The sequence below is a fragment of the Equus caballus genome, chromosome 3 (assembly GCF_041296265.1).
Source record: "Equus caballus isolate H_3958 breed thoroughbred chromosome 3, TB-T2T, whole genome shotgun sequence".
NCBI lineage: Eukaryota > Metazoa > Chordata > Mammalia > Perissodactyla > Equidae > Equus > Equus caballus.
The window spans coordinates 13,720,803-13,742,359 of record NC_091686.1 but is presented as its reverse complement, the minus strand read 5'-3'; the positions used below and the strand labels follow the sequence as shown (position 1 = coordinate 13,742,359).

Here is a 21,557-nt window from a genome sequence, read left to right as displayed (position 1 = left end):
GAGTTTGCTGAGGTTCTTAAAAGTGTTTATCGACTTCCTTCTCAGCTTTGTGACATTTTTGGCCACTTTTCTTCAAATAGGCTCTCTACACTTTTCTCTCTTTTCTCCTCCTGAGACTCCTGTAATGCATATATTGGTCTGCTTGTTGGTATCTTATAAATTCTTTTGACTCTCTTCAGTTCTCTTCGTTCTTAATTCTTTTCCCTCATCTACCTCAATAATTTCAAATGACCTCTCTTTAAGTTTGCTAATTCTTTCTTCTGCTTGATCAAGTCTGATTTGAACACTGCTAGTGAATTTTTCAATTCGGGTATTGTATTCTTCAGCTCCAAAATTTCTTTTTGGTTTTTAAATATAGCTTCTATACTCCTATTGATATTCACATTTGTTCATACATAGTTTTTCTAATTTCATTTTGTTATCTGTGTTTTCTTTTAGTTCATTCATCTTTAAAACAGTCATTTTGAATTCATTGTCAGGTAATTCATAGATTTCTGCATCTTTTTCTGTTGGTTTCTGAAGGTTTATTTGATCCTTTAATTGGGCCATATTTCCCTGTTTCTTTGTATGCCTTGTTATTATTTATTGACACTTGGGTAGTTGAAAAATAGCCACCTCTTCCAGTCTTTACTGGCTTTGTACTAGGGAAGACCTTCACCAATCAGTTTATCTAGAGACTCTGGGGGCCTTTTGAAAGCTTTTCTAGAATATGTCTTCTCTGAGCTTATGTGTGTAATGTTCTGGTTAATTTCTTCTGCCATGTCTTTTTCAGGAGTCCATAATCTTTTGCTCCTCCTGGTATCTTTCTGCAGTTATGAGTTCTCACTGGTTCTTCAATAATCCACCATGCTTACTTGTGTTCTTATCAGCTCCCAGGCATTCAAACTACGCCATTTACCATCAGTGTTCTAAATCACGTAATATAGAAAACAGTCTTCAAAATGCCAGAATTGTATGCACTTTCTACTCTTCTCTTTCGCTCCTAAGGAAGTGAGTTGGGAGTTTTCTTGTGATCATGCTACACTGTATTGGCTAGAGGGAAGAGTGATAGCGAGTTGATGCAATGAACTTTTTACCTGCTTTGAAGCAGTTATTCTTGGCTTTGCATTTGCTTTGGGTGCCGCAACTCCTTAACCGGTTTCTAGAGTTCTCACAAAGGTAATTTGGTCCATTTTATTTTTTAAGTTGGTGTCTCCATGGAGGAAAAAGGGTTTAGGGCTTCCTATTTCATTATCTTAGTGACATCACTTCTGACCACCAGATTTTGATTCAGTCCATTGGTTTGGCACCAGCATCCTAGATGATGTTTATGCAGGAGGTATTTAGAGCGCATATTTGGAAATACTATTCTATACCAACATTTCTCAGAATGGATGGCATGTTAGAATCCTTGATGATGCACTGATGCATAGAACCCACTCCCAAACATCCTGATTTAAATAGTCTGGGATGGAGTTCAATGTCAGGAGTTTAAAATACTCCCCAGGTGATTATAATGTGCAGCCAGTGTTCAGAACCATTGTTCTCATGCTACATATAGATTAATTGATTAACTATGAGAGTCCCTTAGGGCAACTCATCTCTCCAACGAGTTAACTATTAACTTAGATATAGTTTAAGCATCAATGAAAACTCCGTTTAGTATCACAGTCTTCTTTAGCTCAGATCTCAATCCCTATGTTATTAACTAAGGTTAAAACATTTAAAGATAACATGTGTATTTGAAAAGGGCTATAAATCTAATTATACTAATAAAAGAAGCTGTGACTCCAACCCATTAAAAGGTGAACCAATTCAGTCTAAATTGTTGAATAGAAACAACCGATATTTCTTTCTGGATGAGTCTAGGGAAATGACAGGCAATTTCAACTTTTGGCACACACACTTAGGTTTATTAGATAACGTAATTAAGATAGAGAGTGTAGAGAGAAATGTTCTTTCTTTGGTGACTTTTCAGAGGATTTCCAAGTGATGTTTGAATGTAACTCTAGCTCTCACACTCTTAGCAAATCCAGAGTTTCTGTGAAGTTTTTATAAATCCTTCCAACTGAGACTTCTACCAAACTAATAGAGAAGGTGATATAGGTATTAATTTGGACATATTCTCTAACTTAGAAAAATTCAACAGTATTGAAAGGAAAGTAAAAGTAGGAAATTATTCATACCAGAATGTACTCTAAACAAACAAACAGTCTCTAGCTTTTCCTCTCTTACTATTATGATGAATAAATTATCCTGAATTGTCTGTCTCCCTAATTGATAATGGGAGAGTGGAAGAGAGAACAGGAGATCTTCCAAGATTTCCAAGCATAAGCTCTTTGAGGTGTTTTATGTTACTAGAAGTATCTAGAGCGCTGGGATAATCTGGCATGTAGAATATATTCAATAAACATTTCCCAAAGTAATGAACTATATATGGATATAGATATATTTGTAGAGCTGTTTACAAAAATCAACCAGGACACTTCCCTTTAATTCCAAACTCCTCTTAATCCATGCGTGGTCTTTAAAATTCCAGTTCTCCTCCTATACCTCACCCTCCCAACCACAACCAAACTTCATAACTTCAGATTACATCCTCTGGATCCATTTTTTCCAGGAAGTTTTTTGGGAAAAACATAGCATAAACTATATATGGTGCTGCTTTGAATTTAATAAGAATAAGTAGTCTTCTTTTTCTATTTAATTTTAAGATTAAATGAAAGGTTATATAAAGTTTTGTTGGTGCTAATATCTTAAAAACATTATTATTCAAGCATGTATTTCTGTACCTTTAATATAATGTTTCTTTCCATGGAATTCATCCAAGATCATATAACAGCCTTAACCAATTCCTTAGTAAATCGTAAAAGACCTAATCTTGTTCTGTGCTTCGTTGTGTAACACCATTACCCTCACAATTTTTCTAGAATTTCTTCCAGGTTATTCAACTGAAAACGTTGTTTTATGACTGGTTTGGAAATTGTTTCTGCTCCCTGTCTCCTTCAAGGATTTTTTGAAAAACCAGATGAGGGATGAGATAGAGACTCTGAGCACTAAATTATTTTGAACACTTTTTATTTCTTCATTCTTCCAAATGTTGTCTTGCTTTTTCACTTCTACTTCTTTCTAACTAGGCTACAGTTTCTTTTTCACAAAAGCCCAGGACCCAGGCTGAGAGGTCTGGAATTATTCCAATATAAGTACACCCTGACTTCTGCAAAACAAAAAAGGAAACAAACCCAAACTCAACCCAAACCCAAGACAAACTGAAAACCTAAAACCGAGCAACCTTGCACTTCCTCTATCTCTCTGATGCTCTATCAATATTCCTTCTTTGATGATCAGGTTATCGTAATATGGGTATACCTCAGAGAAATTGCAGGTTCGGTTCCAGACCACTGCAATAAAGTGGCTATCACAATAAAGTGAGTCACACAAGTTTTTTGGTTTTCTAGTATATATAAAAGTTATATTTACTGCTGTAGTCTATTAAGTGTGTAATAGCATTATTTCTTAAAAAAAAAAAGGGGAGGGGACAATGTATATACCTTAACTGAAACACACTAATCATCATCTGAGCCTTCAGCCAGTTGTAATCTTTTTGCTGGTGGAGGGTGGTGCCTCTATGTTGATGGCTGCTCATTTATCAGTCTGGTGGTTGCTGAAGGTTGGGGTGGCTGTGGCAATTCCTTAAAATAATGATGACGTTTACTTCATCAATTGACTCTTCCTTTCACAAACGATTTTTCTGTAGCGTGTGATGTTCTTTGATAGCTTTTTACCCATAATAGAACTTCTTTCAAAAATGGAGTCAATCCTCTGAAATCCTGCCACTGCTTTAACAACTAAGTTCAAGCAATATTCTAAATGCTCTGTTGTCATTTCCACACTCTTCACAGCATCTTCACCAAGAGTAGATTCCCTCTCAAGAAACCACTTTCTTTGTTCATCCATAAGAAACAACTCCTTATCCATTAAAGTTTTATCTTGAGATTGCAGCAATTCAGTTGCATCTTCAGGCTCCCCTTCTGATTCTAGTTCTCTTGCTATTTCCACCACATCTGCAGTTCCTTCTTCTACTGAGGTCTTGAACTCCTCTAAGTCATCCATGAGGGCTGGAATCAACTTCTTCTAAGCTCCTTTTAACATCAATAATTTGACCTCTTCCCATGAATTACGAATGTTCCTGATGGCATCTAGAATAGTGAATCCTTTCCAGAAGGTTTTCAGTTTACTTTGCCCAGATCCATCAGAGGAATCACTATCTCTGGCATCTACAGCCTCATGAAATATATTTCTTAAAGAATGACTTCGAAGTCAAAATTACTTATTGATACTTGGGCTGCAGAATGGATGCTGTGTTAGCAGACATGAAAACAACATTAATCTCATTGCACATCTCCATCGGAGCTCTTGGGTGACCGGGTACATTGTCAATGAGCAATTATATTTTGAAAGGAAGCTTTTTTTTTTCTGAGCTGTAGGTCTCTATGGTGGGCTTAAATTTTTTAAGTAAGCCACGTAAAAAGATGCTGTCATCCAGGCTTTGTTGTTTCATTTATAGAGCACAGAGTAGATTTAGCATCATTCTTAATGGCCCCAGGATTTTCAAAATGGTAAATGAGCATTGGCTTCAGCTTATTGTAACCAGCTGCATTAGTGTCCTAACAAGAGAGTCAGCCTGTCCTTTGAAGCTTTGACGCCAGACATTGACTTCTCCTCTCTAGCTATGAAAGTCCTAGATGGCATCTTCTTCAAATATAAATCTATTGTTTAATGTAGCCCCCTACATTAATTATCACAGCTAAACCTTCTAGATAACTTGCTGCAGCTTCTATATCAGCACTTGCTGCTTCACCTTTATGTTATGGAGACAGCTTCTTTCCTTAAACCTCAATAACCAACCTCTACTAGCTTCAAAATTTTCTTCTCCAGCTTCCTCACCTCTCTCATCCTTCATAGAATTGAGGAGTTGGGCCTTTCTCTGGATTAGGCTTTGGCTTAAGGGAATGTTGCGGCTGCTTAGATCTTCTATCCAGACCACTTTCTTCATATCAGTGATAAGGCTGTTTTCCTATCATTCATGTGTTCACTGGAGTAGCACTTTTAACTTCCTTCAAGAACTTTTCCTTTGCATTCACAACTTGGCTAAGTGTTTGGCACAAGGGGCCTAGATTTTGGCCTATCTTGGCTTTGGACAGGCCTCCCTTACTAAGCTTTTGATTTCAAGTGAGAGATGTGAGACTCTTCCTTTGACTTGAGCACTTAGAGGCCATTGTAGGCTTATTAATTGGCATAATTTCAATATTGTTGTGTCTCAGGGAATCAGGAAGCCTGAAGAGAGGGAGAGAGACGGGGAACAGCTGGTCAGCGGAGCACTCAGAATACACAACATTTATCGATTAAGTTTACTGTCTTTTATGGGCATGGTTTGTGGTGCCCCAAAGCAATTAGAATAGTAACATCAAAGACCACTGATCACAGATCACTATAACCAATATAATAATAATGAAAATTTTGAAATATTGCGAGAATTATCAATATGCCACACAGAGACACAAAGTGTGCAAACATTGTTGGAAAATTGGTGCTGATGGACTTGCTTGACACTGTTTCCACAAAACTTCAATCTGGAAAAATCACAATATCTGTGAAGCACAATAAAGTGAAGCTCAATAAAATGGGATATGCCTGTATAATTTTTAAGTTTATGGACAGTTATTTTTCAGGATTAAAAACAGTATAAATTGCAACAGATTATACAGCTCCCTGCCTATTATTGAAACTTCAATTCATATCAAACTGACAATTGAAAGAAAGCAGTCTTTTATGTAAGCCTACAGAAACTCATATCAAATGACCTTTCTGAATAATTGATGAGGACTTTTTGTCTTTGTTGCAACTTTTAAGGTGTGCACACCACTCTGTAGCTGGATAACTCCAATGGACTCTTGAAAGCCTAATTTGCGACTATTCTTGTCAGCTTTTCTGTAAGTGGTGACATTTTTTAAGCAACTCCACTAGAGCCAGAATAGATGAGGTAGTATTAGGACGTATGCTGTCTGTTTCACTTACTTTCAAATTAAGCCCATTGGTTGAACAATGTTGCTGCATAACTAATGACGAAAGTCAATATATGTTGTTCAATTTTCCTTTTCCCACAGTTTAGAAGAACACTAACCAAAGGCAAATGATGATTAAAGGTCACAATTTCCTTAATCCTTCATATTTGGAGATTGTGTGCATTTACAAGCCATTAGTGACAAAATTCTAAAGAATGAATATAGTTGTTAGTACACTCTATGACCTGTATTTATCATACTATATACAACAAAGCAGGAAATAGCAAAAGCTGTTATTTATGGTCACCTAAACTAATCTGAAAACTGTGCCCGCCAACACTAGCTAGTCATATGCTATTAACTTATTGTGTTCATGATATTTATGATAAAAATATAAAAATGAAGCAGAAAATAATAGGAATCACCCATAGTTATATCAGCCTGCCTTAATCGTAGCCCAGGGAGATCCTTCAGTAATTAATAGATATAAATGTAGCAGTAGATAATGGTAATCTGTGACTATGCCATTCCTTCCATAAACATATACATTATTAAATACGTTTTCACAAAATAAGGGTCATAATATAGCCATAGTTTTACATTCTTAGCTTATTTTGTGAAATATTTCAAACATACAAATATTCCATTTCTAACTACATTGAATCTTAACATAATGCTATATTTACTGTAGTTCCATTGATTTAGAAAAAATGAGATATTTGGGACACAGTTGAAGCCCCCTGGGAAAAAACCCTCTGATTCTATTACCCTCTACCAAGGTAATCACAAACATGAATTTAATGTTTATCATTCCCATGCATGTTTTAATATTTAATACATATTTACATATCTCTAAACATAATATAGTCTTGTGTTGGAGGATTTCAAGTTTAAATAAATTAAACCATATTTCATATGGCACTCTGCAACTTCCTACTCCTCCCAACATTAAGTGTGGAAATTTATCTTTGCTGATAGATATAGCTCTAATTCAGTGGTTCTCAGAATTCAGTGGCTATTAGAATCACCGGGGAACTTGGAAAAAATACAAAGACCTAACTCTTATCCTACCTCAATAAGCCTGGATCTCTGTTCTCTTTATTATAGGTCCTCTATAGGTGAATTTGATATACACCAAAGTATGAGAACCATTATTCTAGTTTATTTTATTGCATTATGTTACAGTATATTGCATTTCATTGTATAAATATACCATGATTTATTCATTATTTTTTTGCTGAACAGTTGTTGTTACTACTATTTTTGTGGCATGCTAAGCACTGAAGTGTTGCCCTTCAGAGTTGTTATACCAACTCACAGTCCCTCTACTCAATAGCCCTACTACTGAGACCAACTAGTTCTGATTTGTCTGGAACTTCCCCAGTTTTAACACAGAAAATCCTGTTTTCCATCCAGGCAGAGTGGTATAGTTGATCACCCTCATGACAGTGGATATCTTTATAAACCCAAAAACTTTAATATTGCCACACTTTTTTAAAAGAATATTTTTTGGCCATACAGAAGGGTGTATAAGGAATGATAACTAGTATTTGTTTTCATTTACATTTTATTGGTTACAAGTGTGACATTACTTTTTTATATCAGTCTCTCAGATTTCCTCCTGTATAAATTACCTTTGTCCATTTTTCTAATAGATGTCTACTCTCCCATATAGATTTTTATGGGTTTTTATAGATTTTCAGCATTAAATAGTCATCAGTCACATGTGTTACAAGTGTGTTATGCCAGATTACAGATGACTTTTACTTGTCATTTATTTTCCACAAATTTCATTTTTGACATAATCAAAATTTTCAGTTATTTATTCTTTTTAGTGGCTAATCTAAGAATCCATTCTGTACACTAAGTAATGACTTATTTTACAGATATTTTTCTAACAGTTTAAAATTTTACTTTTGCATTAGATCTTTAGTCTACCTAGAATTATGTGTGAGGTTAAGAGCTAATTTTACTTATCTCCATACATATAAATAATAAATTATTCCAATACTATATATTAAATGGTCTGTCTTTTAACCATTTATTTATAGTATTGTTTATGTCCTCAGTCTAGTTTTTATATATCCTTTGCTTAGTTTATTGTTTCTGTGTTTAGTTCAGTTAGTCTATGTTTTGACCTCTATTTCCTCCCACTCAAACTAATTTCTCTTGATTATTGTGGTTTTAAATTAGGCATAATATGTGGTAGAAGAAATAATTTCACATTATTCTTTTTCATTAGTCTTCCTGCTGTTCGTGACCTTTTGTTCTTTCATTTAAATTTCATGGCACATTCATTCAGTTGCATTAAAATGTGATTTTGATTGAGATCACACGGATTGTATAGGATAATTTAGAAAGAATTGCTGTCTTAACGATTGTGTGTTTGCATCCATGAGCGCGGTATGTCTCTCCACTCATTCAATTCTTCTTTTACTCCTTCATTACTTTTTATTTCTCCTAGAAGCTTTACAAACATTTTTATATGCTGTTGCCTTATGAGTGAAAGTTTTTTCCTCTTGTATTTTCTAATTTCGTAATACTGATGTCTACAAACACTATTTTTTCATGCATGTTATATTTTTATTATAAAGCAAAATGTCTGAACGTATGTAGACAATCATGCATTCTAAAACTTGAAAGAGTTCTTAATCTCTTCTTTCCAATTCACATAGCTACGATTTCTTTTACTTATCTTATTATATTGCCCAGTACATTCAATAAATGTTAAATAAAAATACTAATGGAAACCAAACTTGCTGTATTTTTGAATTATTGAGACTGCTTCTAAAGTTTCTCCATTAAGTAGCAGATGGGCTAATGCATGCCTTTGATGGTTTAAGAAAGCTCCTTTCTACTTCATGTTTTCAGATTGTAAAAATGTTTGTTCTTTGTAAATTGTGAGTATAGCATTTTGAAGACTTTTGAACACTTGCATTGAAGTGATCACATCTACCTTTTACCTGCTGTGGGCAGCTTCTAAAACAGCCCCCAATGATTCTCACCTCCTGGTATCCTTGCACTTGTATAAGCTCTCCCTTTGCATCTGGGCTAGACCTAGTGATTGACTTCTACCAAATAGAATATGGCAAAAGTTATGAACTGGCTAGTACTTCCAGCACAATGATCAATCAAATGTATGAGAGTTGACATTCTTCCAATGTTCTCAATCTTAATAATATTCCAGGGATAAAAGGATGGTTCAACAACTGCAAATCAGCCAAAGGGGTACACCACATTAACAAAATGAAGGACAAAAATCATATGATCATGTCAATAGATGCAGAAAAAGCATTTGACAATATTCAACATCCATTTATGATAAAAATTCTCAACAGTCAATATTGTTAAAATGTCCATACTACCCAAAGCAATCTACAGATTCAATGCAACACTCGTCAAAATTCCAATGGTATTTTCTATGGAAATAGAACAAATAATTGTAAAATTTGCATGGAACCACTAAAGATCATGAAGGGCCAAAGCAATCCTGAGAAAGAGGAACAAAGCTGGAGGCATCACACTCCCTGATTTCAAACTTCATTACAAAGCTATAGTAATGAAAACAGTATGCTATTGGCATAACAACGGACACATAGATCAACAGAACAGAACAGAAAGCCCAGAAACAAACGCACACATATTTGGGCAATTAATTTATGACAAAGGAGCTAAGAATAAACAACGGGGAAAGGACAGTCTCTTCAATAAATGCTGTTGGGAAAACTGGACAGCCACATGCAAAAGAATGAAATTGGACAACTGTCTTATATCACGCAAAAATTAACTCAAAATGGATTAAAGACTTGAACATGAAAGACCTGAAAGCACAAAACTTGTAAGAGAAAACATAGGTGGTAAGCTCCTTGACACAGGTCTTGGCTATGATTTTTTGAATATGACACCAATAGTAAAAGCAACAGAAGCAAAAATAAAGAAATGGTATTATGTCAAACTAAAAAGCTTCTGCACAGCAAAGGAAACCATCAACCAATCAATAAATGAAAAGGCAACTTATCAAATGGGAGAAAATATTTGCAAATCATATATCTGTAAGGGGCTAATATCCAAAATATACAAAGAACTCACGCAACTCATCAAAAAAACAACCCAATTTAAAAATGTCAGAATGTCTGAATAGATATTTTTCCAAAGAGGACATACAGATGGCCAAAAGGGACATTAAAAGATGCTTAGCATCATTAATCATCAGAGAATGCAAATCAGAACTACACTGAGATGTCATCTCACACCTGTTAGATTGGCTGTTATCAAAAAGACAAGAAATAACAAGTATTGGTGAGGATATGGAGAAAAGGGAACCCTGTGCACTGTTGCTGGGAATGTAAATAGATGCGGTCACTATGGAAAACAGTATGGAAGTTTCTCAAAAAGTTAAAAATAGAACTACCATTTGATCCAGCAATTCCACTTCTGGATACTTATCCAAAGAAAATGAAAACACTAATTTGAAAAGATATATGCACCCCTATGTGCATTGAAGCATTATTTACAATCGTCACTCTATGGAAACAACCTAAGTGTCCATCCATGGATGAGTGGATAAAGAAATTGTAGTATATATACAATGAAATATTATTTAGCCATAAAAAAGATTGAAATCTTGCCGTTTGTGACAACATGATGGAACATGTGGGCATTATGCTAAGTGAAATAAGTCAGAGAAAGACAAATGCTATATGATCTCTCTTATACATGAACTAAACAAACAAAAAAAACCAAACAGAAAACCTAAAAAAAAAAAAATCCCAAAAAAGCTCAGATAGATAAGAGAACAGATTGGTGGTTACCAGAGGCAGGAGGTGAGGGTGGAAATGGAAGAAATGAATGAAGGGCGTCAAAAGGTAAAAGAAAAAGAAAAAAAAGAAAACATTTAGTCTTTCACCATTGAGTATGGTAACAGATGTGTTTATTGTAGACACCCTTTATAAATATTAAGGGAATTTCATTCTAGTCCTTTTGCTGAGAGTTTTTTCTTTTAAAATCGTCATTGAGTTTAACCAAATGCATTTCCTTCATATGTTGAGATGATATGGTTTGTCTCATATATTCTGTTAACATCATGTATTACTTTTGTTGATTTTTTTTAAATGTTAAACTGACCTGCATTCCTGCAAAAAATCCTACTTGATCATGATATGTTAAACTTTTTTTAATTGATTTTATAAATTTTATTACAGATATTGGGACATATGCTCACGAGGGAGATTGGTTTGTATTTGCTTTCCTGGTAAGCACCTGTCCTGTTTATGCGAGTATAATGTGGGTATCATAAAATGACCTGGGAAGTATTTCTATTTCTATGTTCTGAAGGAGTTTTGTGGCATGGTATCATTTACTACTTAAATGTATGGTATAATTCTCTATTAAAGACATCTGGGCTTCTTGCCTTTGTTTTTATCACAGTTATATATTGACTATAAGTAAGAGTTGATTAAATTTCTTTGCTCATCATTTCCGGCTTTCTCATTTCTTCAATTTGAGTTTACTTTTACTCATATTAAAATATATCCTTCATGGTTTTTTTTTTCCTTTTGAATTTCTGTGGGTAGAAAACCTTCTTTGTGTGTATACGCCTGAAAATATCTTTATTTTGCACTCTCTCACAAAGCCAGCTCCTGATCCTGAAGCTGTGTTGATAAATTCCATGAACATATGGGTTCCTTTATTTTGGCTTTATCTCTGGAGTCAGGAAACTCCCATCTCAGAGCATGACTTGAAGCAAATTGAGCAATTTTCTTTCTCCTTTACCCTGTAGGACCTAACCTAGCCAGTACTGCATGGCTGTTGACACAGGGAACAGAAAGAATACAGTTTTTTTTTTTTTCCTTGTTTATTTTCATTGTCTGGTAAAAACAGGATATATTTTACTTGAATTTAAGTGCAGTTGTATCATTATCATTTTGGTTTCCTCGTTTCAAATGTCATGCAGGATTGCTAAGTGTTTGGATCAGAGAGGGTCATACAAACAGAGGTATGCACTGTGTTTACCATTTTGACCCAAAAGAGGGTTATACAATCTAACACCGCATTGCAAAAATTCTTTATCCGTATGTCACTTCCACTAGTTGTATCTAGGTGTCACTACTAACTAGGTTGTGTCTTTTATTATAAGCCTATCCACAATTACTACTGGCATTTTTATATGCCAGGTACAAGATACTTCTTGAGTGCTTACTATACACTAACCACTCTTCTGAGTATTTTACATGGATTAACTCATTTAATTCTAACAAGGACCATATGAAATAACTACTATTATTACTCCTGTGTAAAAGCTGAAAAACTGAAGTACACAGAGATCAGGTAATTTTTCCAAGGGCAAGAAGGAGATAGGTTGCCTAGCTAGTGTTCAAACCTAAGTTGTCTGACTATGTCGTTTAGATGTTTGATGAATGAGGAACCGACAGATGAATGCTCCTGTTGACGTCTGTCCATCCTGGGCCATCTCTCCATCATGCCTCACTCTGTCCTTCTCCACTACTGTTCTGGGTTCTAGTGTTATTTATTTCATTTTTATTTTATTTTATTTTATTTTTTATCTTTTTCTCCCCAAAGCCCCCGGTACATAGTTGCATATTCTTCATTGTGGGTCCTTCTAGTTGTGGCATGTGGGACTCTGCCTCAGCGTGGTTCAGTGAGCAATGCCATGTCCGCGCCCAGGATTCGAACCAGCAAAATACTGGGCCGCCTGCAGCAGAGCTCGTGAACTTAACCATTCAGCCACGAGCCAGCCCCCATTTATCCTTAACACCTAGCACTGAACTTAGAACTCTCTCAGCTCACTGTAAATGGTTGTCATGGTTCAATCAGACGTGAGTGGGAGTCTTTTCTGAGAACTCACTCTACGGATTGGTTAAATAGAGACAATGCCTTTCACTATTTTCTCAAGAGGCCTATTCATACTTACGAAACGTTCTGTTAAAAATATATTTTAAAAAGACTGGCCTCTGGGGATTCTGTAAGGAGACGGTTGTTTTCTCTCAGCATTTTATGAAGTATTAGGGAAAGATACTTTTGGAGGACAAATGATTGAAAAACTTTCCTTTATATCAGAGAGTCTTCTTTTTTTCAACAAATGTGCAAGAAAATGAAGCATGTTGCTCTTTCTCCCCAGAGAGTTTGGCCAGTTCTCAGCATGAGTGACACAGAATTTTATACCTAAGACCCTCAGATAGGAAGAAAAAATCCAACATGGGCAGATTTGATAAAACCTTTGTCTTAAAATACAGTACCATTCTGGTTATTTAAAATAAATAAATAACATTTCATGCTCTCCACTGTCATCTAGAATGTGAAGACAAGTTCAAAATGAGCATCCCCCAGTTGGAAATAAAGTCTCTGGGAAATAACTGAGGGACAGCAAGGAAAATCTGTGGCAAGGGGATTTAGGATACACATCTGTGGGAAGCTCTGTCAACATCTATTAAAAACATTTTTTTTTATGGAAGGAAAAGATGCTTATTAGAACAGAGCAATTAGTGGCCACTTTTCCAGTTTCCCCGCTGAGAACGCAGCCTTGTCAATTGCCTTATTACTGAAGAAATACTCAGTCCCGATGGTCAGCACTTGTCTCCTTGGTCGCTTTTGTCTGCAAATTGATATGTTGTTCCCCTTAAATGATCCAGCCTTGGGAACACCTTAGGTTCTGAACTCTGATGCTGGCTGATCAGCCTGGGAACACACTATGAAAGAATCGCTGCTCCGAGAGGACTGTCCCCTTTATGAGTGAAGCTGCACGGGGGAGGCAAATTGTGTAAAAAAAGCTGGATATTTGGATGGTGAGCATAAAGTCACCATGCTGTCAGGGAGGCTGTGGGTGTGAATTAAAATTATGCTTCTCATTTTGACTGGTTCCAGCCTAGCCCAGGAAATTGAATAGTTCCATTCACTCAAGTATGTTCTGAAAGAGACTGGGACTCAAATCAGTTGGATGTTTGCCTGTCTCTAAGGAAGTAGAAGTGTTGATAAGAAGATCTATGCAGAATCAAATACATTTCTCTGCTCTGTAATTCTGGCAGACAATGGAACTACATGCAGAATCCTGTATACTGAACCCAGTGGGAAATCTTGCCTCTTCCATCACTAGAAAGGCTTGTATTCTCCATGATCAGCTAGTCCCCAATTAGATCAAGTTGCAACCTATAAAGAGGTTTACCCCTGAAGTATTTTAATAAATGGTAATTCTAAAGCCCCTAACATGACTTACAACATAATCGATAAAAATTGATAAGCTACCAAACGGAAAAAAAAGATCATAATTTATGAACCTTTGCCAATCAGACACAGTAAATGAATAACTAACATTCACAGAGCCTTTAGAGATGTTATATATTGAAATACTTACCCATCCCAAAAATCAAAAACTGGTTAGTGCAAAGATTTCACCTATGATATTTCGATAATCTTGGTAGCATGAACTTAATCAAAATGAATATATGGAAACTTTTTCTCATAAGATAACATCCTCCTGTAGATATGCTTCTCTACCCTACCTCCTTCATTTTTCTGTCATAAAGCTGATGCTAAAGTGGAACATGGTGTTCTGATGCATATGCATTACAGTTGGTATATTAAAATGGCAAAATTACCAATCTGGAGTATGTAGAATGAACATTATGATTCTCGTAACACTTCAGATACTGACACATGTCCATAAAAACCAGATCTAAGATGGGGTAGATGCAATCAGGGTCTGCTGCATCTCTGTTTTCTTGGCTGGCACTAAGTTAGGCAGGAGAAAAAAGAAGGAAAAAAGAGAGAGGGGCAAAGAAAGAAAGCTTATCATGATTAAAGAGCTAAGAACATAGGAGGCATTGAAAGGATGCACAGCAAATAAATGTAGTGCTTTACTCATGGAACGGTATTTCAAATAATCACTATTCACTAGATCCTCTTAACAGCAGTGTGACATACCTCCTGACAGGTGGCACTGCTGACATGTTACAGTATTTGTAAGGATACTGATGTTCACAGTAAGAGTAGTAGGGCCAAATCACATAGTAAGTGGTAGTTCCAGAAGGATAACCCAAGACATCTGAATCCTAGTTCAAGGATAACCATGTGATGTGTCACAAAACACACAGTTCATGAGGATCAAATTTATAATTTATAGGAAATTTATAATTAAAGAAAACAAACCCAATAATACGAGATTATTGGAGCAGTTCATTAATGTCGCTTTGTCTCTTACAATTGGAATGCATACCTCAAGAGAGGAGAGAGTTTTTTCTACTTTGCTTAACATAGGTGATGACTAGCATCAAGAAGTCACATGGTAAATAGTTTTTAACGAACATTTGAATGAGAAGCTTTAATGCTTTCTCTTCAGCAGATGTATTCAAGCAGCGATGACTACTTGGTGCATAGTATGGCATAACATTAAGATTTTAGAATAAAGAATGGAGAATTTGATAACCATATGGTCCTCCTAATTCATCTTGACCTTGGGTATAATCTTACAGTCTCTGGGCCTCAGTTTCCACTAAGTAAAATGGGAACAACAACAACAAAATATTTGACATGATTTCTGAAATGTCTTTAAGATAAAATGGAATTTTATTTGTAAAATTATCTTTACTATTTTCCCTATTTTAAAGTCCTTTAACTAAGGTTAAGCTTGTATTTGTATAAAGAATTATAAACATTTCATGTTCCAACCATGAGTGATGATGTGTTCAGAGATTTGCTCTAAACCAAAGTTCAACTTCTGAATCATATTGTATCCTCCGTTTTCCAAAGTACTGCAGAATTGGAAATGTATTCCCAAACAGACCAGGCAGTGAGTTTTTTAGAATTATTCAGTGTCTCATTCATTCTTACATCACCAGCACCTGAGATCCTTAGACTATGGCTCACTAAATTGTATTGATAATTATAGTGGTGGTGATGATACATTATCATACACACACACACGAACATGCACACACATATGAACACTCTCATGCTTTAGAAATGTTACTCTATGTTCTCTAACGTTGAATGATTCAGATTCTATTTATATGACAGCATCAAAACATTAACATTAGAATTCCTGAACATGCGGCCTCCATATTTTAATTATTCATAACTTAATGCAAACGAACATCTTGGATAATTTTTATTTTGCTTTATTTTGTCAAGTTTCTCCTATTTAGCTTGCGGCTCAGAACTAGCTTTAGGCACAAGTTGTTTTATTGTAAAGTGTTTTTTATTTTACCATTTGAAAGGAATATTTTACTTTCCTTTTATTTGGGAGGAAAATGTACATTTTCATGATGAGAAAAACGTGTCTGAAGCTTCTCGGATAATTTACTCATGGTCGAGAATAAGCAGGAGTGATTAGAGCTTCAAGTCAGAAAACTTCAGAGAGCCAGAAGCTATCAAAATGTGCAGATTTAATGAATGGCTTCTCACTCATTGCTGTATAGCAATCACCAATGCTACAGTTTCTAGTTTTTTCCAAAGTATATATAATTGGGTAAATCATCTAAAACTCCACAAGCAGACAATTATTCAACTACATTGATGCAGAATCACTGGGTCCAACACTTCATTAGAATATACCATAATCCCTTGTTCTTGTCTTAACCTTCTCTGTGAAAAATCTTATTCATCCAAAACTGACACAGTGTCCTGTTGCTTATGCAAATAGTGGCAGTGAAGGAGATGGAGTTTCAAGCCACGCTTCTATCTTCAGTCCCATGTGTAGAGCTCTTATCCAAATCTTTAAATAGAGCCTATGAGTTCTAATAATTATTCAACTAACATATATAAGCTCCCTTTGTGCTCCTTTTGGAAAATGTGCTTATCTTTTTCTCTTGCAGAAAAGAGAGAAAGACATTGACGGATTGAATGGCACTGTAACACCAGAGGCATAGCTGGAGAAGGGAGCAGGAGGGCACTTTGGTGCAAGGGAGATGATAAGAAAAGTATAAAGCTGCCAGGAGAAGGATGTTGCAGCCACCCCTCTCCTCCTCTCTGTTTTTGTAGCCCGACTGTCCTTTCTCTTGACCCTGTCTTTGCATTATATTGGAAAGAGTGCAACTTTGGGTCATCCTCACCTGGCCTCAGATGCCAAATCTGTCAATGACTAGAGTACATTCTTGACCATATTATTTAGTATCTCTGATCCCATGAAAGAGGAAAATAATGTGCCCTGAAAGTCTAGGACAACTAGTACAATGTCAGGCAGGTAGGTGCAACCACATAGATCATCTAATCTGATGAAGGGTATGCCCCCCTGAAAAGCAATGAATATTTTTTAAAACGCCTTCTGTTTCTAAGGGGATATGATTTGAGAGGCATGATAGAAGAAGATTTCATGGAAATTTGATTATTGCATATGGCCTGGGATAGTATCTTCCAGAAAAGAATATTTCTTTGATGCTGAATCATGATTTCAATTTGCTTTCTCCCAACATGCCAGCATGTGATTCAAAGTCAATTAAAGCTTTATAACAGTAATTAAAAATTGCTGCTTTACACATTTGCTCAGTGTCCATGTGACCTCAGAAGCAAATTAGAGGACTGAGTGATAAACTAGTTCTCCACTTGCTGAATAATAGCAATAAGACTAACGATGATTAGACATTTTAATGAGTGCATATTATATGGCCTATATTAACTGATGTATATTAAGTATTTCATTTAATCCTTACAACATACCTGTGACCTCATTGCTATTTTTATCCTCACTTTACAAAAAGGGGAACTGAAGCTTACAGACATTAAATAACTTGGCCAAGAGTACACAGTTATTAAATGACTGAGCAGAGAGTCAAACTCCAGCGCTCTAAATCTATCTTAACCAACCTCTGTCCCAGGTGGTCCACCAGCTACTTACCTCTCTCAGAAGGCCAGCTCTCTGTCTGATCATGCTCTTCGTTCCACTGAGCAAAACTGTTGCCATAAAGCAAATCAGTGTCTTTCAGAAAGCAGTAAAAGAGCTTTCAACTTGCTTCTAGCTATACCTAACATTCTCACTAGCTGTTGTAGAGCAACGATTCTAAGCCTTGGCCGCAGAGTGGAATTACGCAGGAAGATTTAATACTGGTGATTGGGCCCCACTCTCAGGGCTTGACTTAATTGGTCTTGCCTGGGCTTGAGAAGTTTTAAAATCTACTCAGGTAATTCTAATGTTAAACAGTGTCTGGGATCTACTAGTCTACAGGTCTGAGTCTCACGCATTCTCCTTTCCGACTCTGCAGCCAACTGGAATGCTACCAGCCAGGTCTTGGATTGGAGGTACATGGCATTTGAGTTGAACAAGAAATCTGGGTTTGGAAAGGATGAGGTGATGATGATGATAATGATGGCCAGTTACCATTTATTGAAAGTTGCTTAATGCTAATCATTTACGTATATTAGTAATTAGGTTGCATCGCCCTTTTTCTCTATTCAGAATCAAAGGCACAGGAATTGAAATTATTTGACCTAAATCCAAGCCAGATGTGCCACTTATTGTGGGTGAGTTGAAACTTCTGCTTTTAATTGCATGATTAAGGCACGAAGAAGGAAAGGGTGGGTAGGTTTGGAGGCTGATGATAATTGTGGCATGACTGAGGGACAATTTTACGCAGAGGCTTACTATACCTGTAGCCCGATGTGTTGGTGGCTGGCAGAGTGAAGTGGAATGGGAGGAATGGATTTTAGTTTCAGTTAACTCTCCTTTGAAGCAAAGCCGGTAACCAGCAAAGGAATCTGCTCCTGGGTGCTATAAGCCAAAAGTGTCGGAGCTGGCAGGAGTATTCCCAGGAGAAGAGCCAAGATATTAGCCACAGGACGGAGAGCAGAATGGGGAAGGACAGGTGATGGAGGAACGCTAGACAAGCTGAGAGTGAATTTTGACAAAATAGAACTTGTAGATAGCTGAAGGCCAAAGAGAAGAATTTATTTTAAAAATAAAAATGTGGCAGGACAGTCAATGAGCAGCCAAGCAATGAATAAGTTCAGGCAGTGTTTTTGAACATCCTCTGGTGTTTATGAATGTTTCTCTGTACTTGGATTTGCTCCTATATTAAAACCAAACAACAAGAGCAAAACACTAAAAGATAAGGAGAGAGAGAAAGTAGAGGCTTTGAAATTTAAGGAAGTGAAGGAGTCATTCATGAATTCCAGGATATGACAATGATATTTGAGGGAAAACACAAATCTAGTGTGAAGCCTTTGGTCTCCAGAATATTAAGAGCAGTCATTCCTGGAGAAGTAACAGTGGAATTGCAGCGAAGACAAAGTACGTTAGTGGGCTTCCAGAGGCGACTATTTCATCCCAGGTCACCAAATGATCACCTCTAGATGAGACTTTTAAAGAAAGATATTAAAGGTAGAAAATTTGAAAAATAATAGTCGTTATGAAAAAGGTTACTTTGTAAGTCCATATATTGCTCTTTTCAAACTATTTTTATATCTATTATTTAATTACAAACTTTCAACATACTCTGAAGTAGATTGCACAGATGTCCATTTTATAGATGAAAAAAAGCAAGTCAATAAACACAAGTGCCAACATACACTAGTGATTGACATGAGCATTGCTGGCCTTTTATAATGACTGTCTTTGGCAGTGTTTTGCCTTCCAACACAGAATTGTCTACATGATCCCTAGGAACATGAGACGGCATCCACAGCAGATGAATTCATTGCAGGCCCGGTACTACTGGTGCTTATCCAAAGGGCTTTTCCAGGTCCCTGCACATTTCTCAGTGTATTTTAGTGTGAAGTCTCTCAGAGTTAGAATGTAAAATATGAAGCCAGAAGCTAATGCATTTTTTTGATAGATAAAAGTCAGTGTATAATGCCCACATTTAACATTTCTAAGGCCTCATATTTATAAGCAAATCTTGCAGAAAAATTGTTAGAGAAAAGACAGGATGGAGTAACAAATAAATGATCTGAGCAAAGTGCAAGTATATTAGTACTGATAGATTGACCTTAATCCAACCCTCATTACTTCTATTATCCCTTTGTGATTTTTGTTCCTGGCATGTGGGCTTTCTGGCTTGGGCTTACAGTATTACACCCTGTGTATTGGCAGAGTGCCAATTATGCCTCCACAAATTCTGTTGCTGTAAGTGAAGGAAAACCTGACATTAAGATTGTTGTGGAGAATTACAAAGCCTACCTAGGCCATCTCTACTTCTTTCTTTCTCCACTTCTTTCACCGGACTCAGCAGAAGAAATGGTGACCACACTCTTAATGAGTTTAGTCCAAATGGGTTCATATTCTGTTCAGATTTCCCCATTGTCTTCATGAAATTCTTACTCTCTGCCATCAAGAAATGGGAGTACAGGGCCCAGCCTGGTGGCACAGCAGTTAAGTGTACACGTTCCGCTTTGGTGGCCCGGGATTGGCCAGTTCGGATCCCGGGTGCAGACATGGCACAGCTTGGCAAACCATGCTGTGGTAGGCGTCCCATATACAAAGTAGAGGAAGATGGGCATGGATGTGAGCTCAGGGCCAGTCTTCCTCAGAAAAAAGAGGAGGATTGGCAGATGTTAGCTCAGGGCTAATCTTCCTCAAAAAAACACGAAAAAACAAAGGAATGGGAGTACAAAATGGCAGTAAAGACCTCTTTCAGATTTTGCATGATATCTCTTCAAAAATACAGAATTGACTACTAAATTTATTTCTATGCTTAATAGTGAAAATGCAGTTAGTAGATATAAAAGGTACACTAATGATTTCATGAATGAAGAGGATTTCATCTTTGAATTTGCAATAAATCATGAAAATTTACTAATAACCAAGAGAAGATATTCCACTGAAGCACTTGATCAAAGGACACCTTTAAAAGCACAATGAATGCTATTTATTACCAGTACAAGGTCATTAAATGTCATAGAAATTTATGTGCTTATAGTGCCCTGGAGGAAACAGTGACAAACTCTTCTCTGGGTTACAAACTAGGCACTAGAAAAGTTTAGTGACTTGCCCAAGGTAGCATAGCTAGTAAGTGGCATTTCGATAGCTGGAACCCATGTCTCCTGATTCACATTCTAGCGTAGAGGCACTCTCTGCGTGTTACATTATCAGATAATTACCATAACTCAGGGAGCCAGCGATTATTATTATCTCCACTTTGCAGATAGAAATGCATGGCTCAAAAATTTAAGTAAATTGTTCAAAGTGATAGGGATGGGAAACAGGGTCCTTTTTCACTCTAAATTACATCTGCTTATGCAAGACATATTTATGGAGTGTCTCCTGTCTTCTCTGAAAGATAGGAAATGAAAAATGAAGCTGTTCTCTGAAGATGCCCCATAATACCCCAACTGGATTTAATTCAGAAACACACAAACAGGCATGTATAAAATATTACCTTAATTTTTTTATTCTTGACAGATCAATTCCTTAAAGAGACATTAATTTAAATCTATTCACCCGGCAATTCCCTCAGTTCTATGTTTTTCTGGACTAGCATTCAAATATTTATTACTAACACACTGGCAAGCTGCTTCATTCTCTGCGCCTCAGTTTCCTCACCAGTAAAAAAGGCTGTTGGGTTAGGTGAG

At 36.3% G+C, this 21,557-nt stretch overlaps 1 long non-coding RNA gene across 1 annotated transcript in view; it reads right to left on the bottom strand.

Annotated features, from left to right (window-relative positions):
• Nucleotides 1-254: 254 nt before the first annotated feature.
• Nucleotides 255-21,557, bottom strand: part of LOC111772770 (uncharacterized) — an 88,570-nt gene continuing 67,267 nt past the window's right edge. The window contains exon 4 of the long non-coding RNA XR_002806792.2: nt 255-5,316. This is a non-coding gene — a long non-coding RNA (uncharacterized lncRNA). The remainder of the gene's footprint in view (nt 5,317-21,557) is intronic.